Genomic DNA, 7,424 nt, shown 5'->3' on the forward strand with positions numbered 1-7,424 from the left:
GTTTCAAGAAAAAAGGCAGCAAAGTATCTCAAGAATGAAAGAGTGAAAACCTGTATGTATTATCTGGAGAGAATCTCTTTTAATCCTTTTTTCTAAGCTGAACTAATTATCACTTTAGAATGGGCCACCAAGGAGGTTTGAGCCCTAAAAGGGAAAACTATAGAACTGGCTTAATTTGGAAGGAAAAAAACATAATGCAGAAGTCTCTGGACAGCACTGGGTTCCAAGCCAAGCAGACCAGTCCATGAACAAGGTTAACCTTGCTTATGTTAAGTGTGGTCAGCATGATCTTAAATGATCATCGGATGTACATTATGTACTGATTTTCTCATTACTCTCCATTTATGGAGTGATACAGGTTTTCCATTCATAACAATGATGCATAATATTCTTTTTAACAAATATATTTTCATTTTAAAAGATGACTCAATTTAAAGGGAAAAATCACTGACAGCAAGGAGATATAACAAAACTTTTTAATATAGTTAGGAATAACTAAAGTTAGCTAAATGCTGACAGATTCCTGCGGTAAATTCTTAGAAGTTTAGTTGGGGGGTGGGGAATTCTTAAGGGACAACCAATATAACTTTGTCTGTCTGGCAACTTTGCTCAGAGTAAGAGCTAATACTAACTATATTTGTGTCGCTTAGGTTCCTCAACTTATCTTGTACCGGCTTTTACTTCATTTATTCAATAGTCAGCCAAACTATACAATTTCAACTAATAGAATTTGACCAAACAAGCTACAGTACTGCTTGTCTGATGTTTTATTTATGACTTTAGGCCTGTTGCTGAATCAAGTTCTTGGTCAAAGAAGAAGGTAGGAAATCTAGCCGTGCCTTAATATAATGTTTGTGTGACTGTGTATCTCTTTGTAGATTTACTTTAAAAATGGAACAGTTACCCAAGACTCTGGCATCCAGAATCAGAGAAATAAAGATTCCTTGCTCTTTGCTCTTCAAAAAATAGATGTACTTCTGTCAAGTTTGTAGGCAGATTCAACCAATAGGCATTCCTTCAAAAGTACAAGTGTACCTTCCAGTATGACGGTAGCTGAGAGACCATGTTGGAGAAGACTGAGTAAAAAGGACAACAAACTGTTCCTTCCTCTCTGTTCAGTGCTCAAACTAGTGCAGGTCAGCTACCACTCAACATGAAATGGCTATAAGGGCAGTGGGTACTTTACATTTGAGAAATAGATGTATCTGCTGACCCAGTGCTCCATGGAGAAAACAAAAGCCTCCAAAATAAAAATACTTTCTTCCACTCCCTATTCTGAATCATGTGGGTGTATCTTTTAATAACTCACTTTCAATTCTTTTTCTGTCTAAAGGGTACTGTTTGTCTGAAAGGTTGGTTTGTGGAGGTTTAATAGAGGGATGAAGCATCTGACTTGAACTCTAAAGTCACACAGACTCAGTTTGACTGAGTATCCCTGGTTCCTTCTCTTACTAGCTGTATTGCTTGATTGAGTTAATACTTTAAACTTTATTTTTCCCAGCTTTAATATGGGTATAATAATACCTGTGTCACAGGCTTATTGTTAACCTTAAATAAAAGGACTGCTTAGTGTTAGCGCAGAGCCTGGCACATTTTAGTATTTGTGCTGCTGAAGTGAGCACAACATTTTAAGTTCACAATAAATATTACTTTTATTATCTTCTTCTCTATGTAGGTAATAAGATATCTTTTTATTTTTTAGACTTAATTTATTTATTTTTTAGAGGAAGGTGAAGGGAGAGAGAAAGAGAGGGAGAGAAACGTTGATAATGGCCTTCCAAACGCATTCACTTGCAACCCACGCATGTGCCTTGACTGGAGTCAAATCATGACCTTTCGGTTTGCAGGATGATGCTCAACCAACTGAACCACACCAACCAAGGCAATCAGACATACTTTTAAATAGCATTCTATTTATCCTTGAAATAGAATGTTAAATAGCATTCTATTTATCCTTGAAATAGAGTGTTATGGGAGATTGACAGCCATTTTCTCACAGCTGGATTATCTGGAGTGCTTAGAAGCAGGTGAGCACTGCCCAGGCTTTCCTGAAGTCAGAGATTGCATTTTTTCCCTATGTATTTCCGAGTGCTTTTGTCCTGCCAAAAAGGAAAAAAATAATTAGTCTAGCCAAATAAATAAGTGACTTCAGCAGATTTCAGCAATGGGGGCAGGGGTAGAAAAGGAGAGGGAGAGAGAATTCCTATTTGAAAAGACCATGCCCATTCAAGATCTTTAGTATTTAAGATATATAGAAAATGTATGGGATAAAATTTCTGTTGTTTTCAATCATCTTTTTAAAAATCTTATTTTAATGTATTATTTACTTGAGCCCTGGTTTAGGAGCAAGGAGGTCTGGATTGTTAGGAGCAGCGTGCACTTAGAGAGTACAAACCTATCCCTATTAATTACTAGTTGTGTGATCTCATACATGTTTTGGTTTTGCTGCTTTGAGGTTCATTTTCCTCAACTATAAAATGTTCAAAACATTTTCAAGGTTTTTATGAGAGTTCAATGAGATAATGTGCATGATGTTCTTGGCATATAGTAGGGAAACAATGAAGGGTACCTATTATTGTTTTAACTAAGGTCCATCTTTCAAACAGTTCTCCATGGGTAACCTGCATCTGAACCTTCCAGAGAGTTTACTTAAAATGAAGATTGCTGAGTTCTACTTTAAACCATCTGAATCACAGTCTTAGGGTGATGCCTAAGAGTCTGCACTTTACTTAAGGACCTCCCCATCTCTCCTCCTAAGTTTGAGATACAAAGTCTTTTCAAGGGGAAAAGAAAGTCCACACTTGGGTTTGTTTGTTGTTGTTTTTCTCAGTGAGTCTTTGGGGAATGGAGATCTTTTGGAAACTGGCACTTTTCGGTCAAAGCGCTGAAGAGAAACCTTTCTGTGAAGAGACTGAGAAAGTAAAGGAGTCTGTTAGCTTCAAGTGGATGGTCCTGGAGAGCTCGGAAAGTGTTGAGAAGGTGCAATACATTGCAAGTGGAGATGGAAGTGGATTTATAGCTGATCTCTATGGAGAAGAAAGTTTAGGTGGGTGTGGGACCAGATGCACTTGAAGTTTTTATGGTGACTGAGGAGGGTGGAGGTAAAAAGAGGGACAGAGTCATCCTGCCTCCAAAGAAAAACTTGTTACAAAGTTGTTTGATGCCAGAGACAGTTCATAGCCAACCTAGTCTACTTTAAACATTTTCTTTTTCACAGTTTAAATAATTAAATAACAATCTTTTATTAAAACAGATTGCTAATTGGAGATTACATAGGTATTTCTTCTCTAAATTGAAGCCTTCTGACTTCTCCCTGCTATACTGCATTTAGGTTGTTACAGGAAGATTACTTTCTCATTGTTTTGGCATGAGTTGGCAAATTGCCCTGTGCTTTCTAACCAGAGCATCTGAAACCTTCATGCCTGGATATATAAGGTACTTGACATTGCTTCATTAGGCAGGTTATTTTTATAGTCATAGAAAGCATAGAATGTAAAGAGAGGCCTGTCACTGTTGCTGTAATAACTGGAAAAAAGGCTTGACAGTAAATCTACTGAGATCCCCTACTACTAATGTAATTAACCAGACATCAGTACATTTTTATTATTTTTACTATATTTAAATACTTGCAATAATACTTCCTATTTCTAGAGTATATTTTAATGGAGAAAAACAACCACAGTTAATGAATTCACAGAGCATTTGTGGGATGAACAATAGACATCACTACATACATTTTTCAAAGAGATAAACTGAGTTCCAGAGCACGTAAGTTTGCAATAACAATGCAAATATAAACATGGTATTGGGCTGTGAGGAATGAAAGCAATTGTAATTTCTTTTTACCTTCCAAAGATGGTAAGGAATAAAAGGTCTAAGGTCTTTACTCTTAGACCTTGTGTGCTCACCCCCTAACCTTTCACTTATTTTTAAAATCTCTGACATTCTATAAATACAAGTTTGTGGGTGACTTCCTTAAAAGTGTGTCTGGGCCCCTGCAATGGAACCAATACATCAGCTCTAGCTTCCACATACGTTTATAAAATGTAGATGAAATTACATCCTACTCAGATACCTCTCTTTTTCTGGATTCTGAACTTCCTCAGGACAGAAACTACATCTCTTCTATCGGTAGCCCCAAAGCCTAGCACAGTGCCATGGCACACAATACATGCTGTTGAATGGATGACTTACCTGAGTGAATGAATTACTGATTATCTTTCACTTGTCTCTTCCCATCTTCCTACCCCCTTCTTCAGGGAAACTGAGGAAAACGCTTATGATTCATTCATACCTCGAATATTATTGTGAACTCCTGAAGGCGCAGACTGAGGCAAAATGGAACCACTAAGAGATATACAATTGTTTTTCAATTAAATAGATTTGGGCCAGTGATACTCAAAAGATTTTTAAAACTCTGTTTAGGCATTAGAACCAGTTTCTAAACTAAATAAATAGGTATTTTGTGGGTGTCATTTTGAAATAAAACCAGTTGTGTTTTATAAAGATGAAGGAGTTTAGAATCTTAAAATAGTAAGTGTATCCACTCTCAAGAAAATGCAGTCTCCAGCACATAGCAAGCATAAAGGTCTTTTTTTAAAAAGACCTTTATCCAGTGACAAAAACCAAAGGCAGGTAGGATCAAAGGTGGGAAGTGCGGATGGCTGGAGTGGGGGGAATGGTGTGGGGGAACAGAGACATCTATACTTGAATAACAATTAAAAAAACCTACAAATAAAAAAATAAGAATAAAAAATACCTTTAATGAATCACATTTAAATGATCTCTTTTTTAAACTCTTGAAAAACTTCTCACTGTTCTTAGGATAAGATTCAAAATATCTGTTGTGAACTACAAGCTTATTGTTGATTCATTCAAAAGATATTGAGTGTCTATTATGTATTTTAAGCTCAGAAAACACAGTGGTGAAGGAGTGGGGCAGTTCCCAACTAAATTAACACTGGGGACAGGCCAGTGGGAACAGACAGACCATAAACAAATGCCCCTATCAATAAACAACATATATAAATAGACAAGATATATTCCGATGTGATGACTGCCATGAAGAAAATAAAATGGAATGATTTTCTATAGAAAATGAGGTGTTCTTTCACTTCCTCACACTCCATTTTCTCACCTCCAGTGAATTTCTACAGGTTATTCCCTGTTCCAGGGCTCCCCCCTCATCTGCCTTCCCCGCCTAAACATCATTCTCCCTTCAGCTCAGTTCTCACCTAAAAATGGCAACTTCTCTCAGTTAAATGTTCCTTTTATATACCCTTCCCACTGTACTCACATGTCTCCTTTGTAATAACACTCATTACATTTATAAGTATTTGTTCAATGTCTGTCTTGCCACAAGGGCAGTGTCTTCTTGTCTGTGGTCTATCGATCTATTTCTAGTGAACAGCATATACTAGATGATCAATTCATTTCATTGAGTAAATGAACAGAAAGAAAACTGGAAAATTGTTTTACTTTTATCCTCTTAAGGGACATTTCACAAACAAGGGGGGAAAATCATTTGAACATCATACATATGTAAAAAGCACATTGGAAAGAAATGCAATTAGCCTGGAAGAAAATTGAATGAGAATTATTCAGTGTTTTCTTCCTTGGGTTTTAGGTGGCCAAAAATGGAATAAATCATTTTGAGAAGAAGTAATTTCCTAGATATAGGAAGCAGCTCCTTGATTATAAGTGGGCATGAAAGAATACATGGATGGGATAAGAAAGAGGAAGGAAGGAAGGAAGGAAGGAAGGAAGGAAGGAAGGAAGGAAGGAAGGAAGGAAGGAAGGGGGGGAGGGAGGGAGGATGCAAAAAAGAAAGGGTACAGTTGAAAATGACCCTTCTTCCCAATACCAAGTAATGCATGCACATTGTAAAATATTCAAGACAATAAAGAGGTAAAAGAGTTAAAATGACTAAAGATCCCTTCGCATTTTATTTACATGTCATGTATATTCATCTAGACTTTTACATATATTTACACATATCTCTTTAATATAAAAATAGGATTATACATGCCATTTTATAAATCACTTTTTTCCATTAAAAATATACCTGAACATATTTAGAACTAAATGCTTATTTTTGATGGCTATGTAGGAGTTCATTATGTAGAAGTGCTATACAAGATTCAACTGATTATGTTTTAATAGTTATCTTTCTGATTTTTCAGGATTTCAATAATTAACATCTTTGTATATTTATTACATAAATCTTTGTCCAATTATTTTCCTTAAGAAGCGTTTCTGCCCTGGCTGGCATAACTCAGTGGATTGAGCGTGGGCTGCGAACCAAAGCATCGCAGGTTCGATTCCCAGTCAGGGCACATGCCTGGGTTGCAGGCCACGGCCCCCAGCAACCGCACATTGATGTTTCTCTCTCTCTGTCTTTCTCCTTCCCTTCCTTCTCTAAAAATAAATAAATAAAATCTTTTAAAAAATAAAAAAGAAAGAAACATTTCTGTATATATTTATTTGCTCAGAAAGTATGAATATTTGATGCTTATGGATATTTGAGGCTTGGCAATTGCCAAATTGCCTTAAAAGTGTTATGTAAATTTGTAATAGTAGCATACAAGTGTGTACATTCCATAGGATCTTCTTCAACACATATTATTAAATTTTGAACAATTAATATTCTGAGGGACAAAAAAGAGAAATCTTGTTTTAATTTTTATTTCTGATTACTAGTGAGGTTGAATATTTGAACTGCCTATCCATGTCTTTCACACATTTTTAAACTGTTATTCATTTTTTGAAAATCAATTTATAATAGTTCTTTATGGACTAGTGATGTTAGCCAGATATGTTTATCACATATGTAGCATTTTTGTCAATTTAGCATTTGTCTTTCAATTTTAATATAAACTAGTATTACCCCTTAGCTGTGATGTCATCGTGAAATTATTTTTTTCAGTTTGTCATTTGTCTTTTAATTTTACTAAACTTGTGTTTTGACATTCAAAAGCTTTATTTTTATTTATGAAGTCATATTTAACACTATTTCCATTTATGGATTTTGTGTCATGTTTAGACAGTCCTTCTACAACATCCTCAACACTGTAGACATATTCACTTACATTTTCTTCTACTTCTTTTGTGATTTTATATTTTACATTAAGCCATGTTTGCCTTAAGAATACATACATTAAGGAGTGGGTAATATTATTAGCATAAGCTCAATATCAGGCTTAATAGCATTGCAGGTCACTGAAGAATTCCTTTTACACATTCTAGGTAAAAGTTCTAGTACACGATTATGTAATATAAGACAAAAACTGAGTAGAGACACAGCACCTAAATCATACACATACTGTCAAAAATGTAAGATCAAGCCTGCTGAGAAGCTGAGCAAGGAAGAGCCTATGCGGGAAATTGGGGAAACTGCTTGGACTGAACAATTTATATTCCAGGCT

This window comes from Phyllostomus discolor, chromosome X (assembly GCF_004126475.2).
Source record: "Phyllostomus discolor isolate MPI-MPIP mPhyDis1 chromosome X, mPhyDis1.pri.v3, whole genome shotgun sequence".
Classification (NCBI taxonomy): Eukaryota; Metazoa; Chordata; class Mammalia; order Chiroptera; family Phyllostomidae; genus Phyllostomus; species Phyllostomus discolor.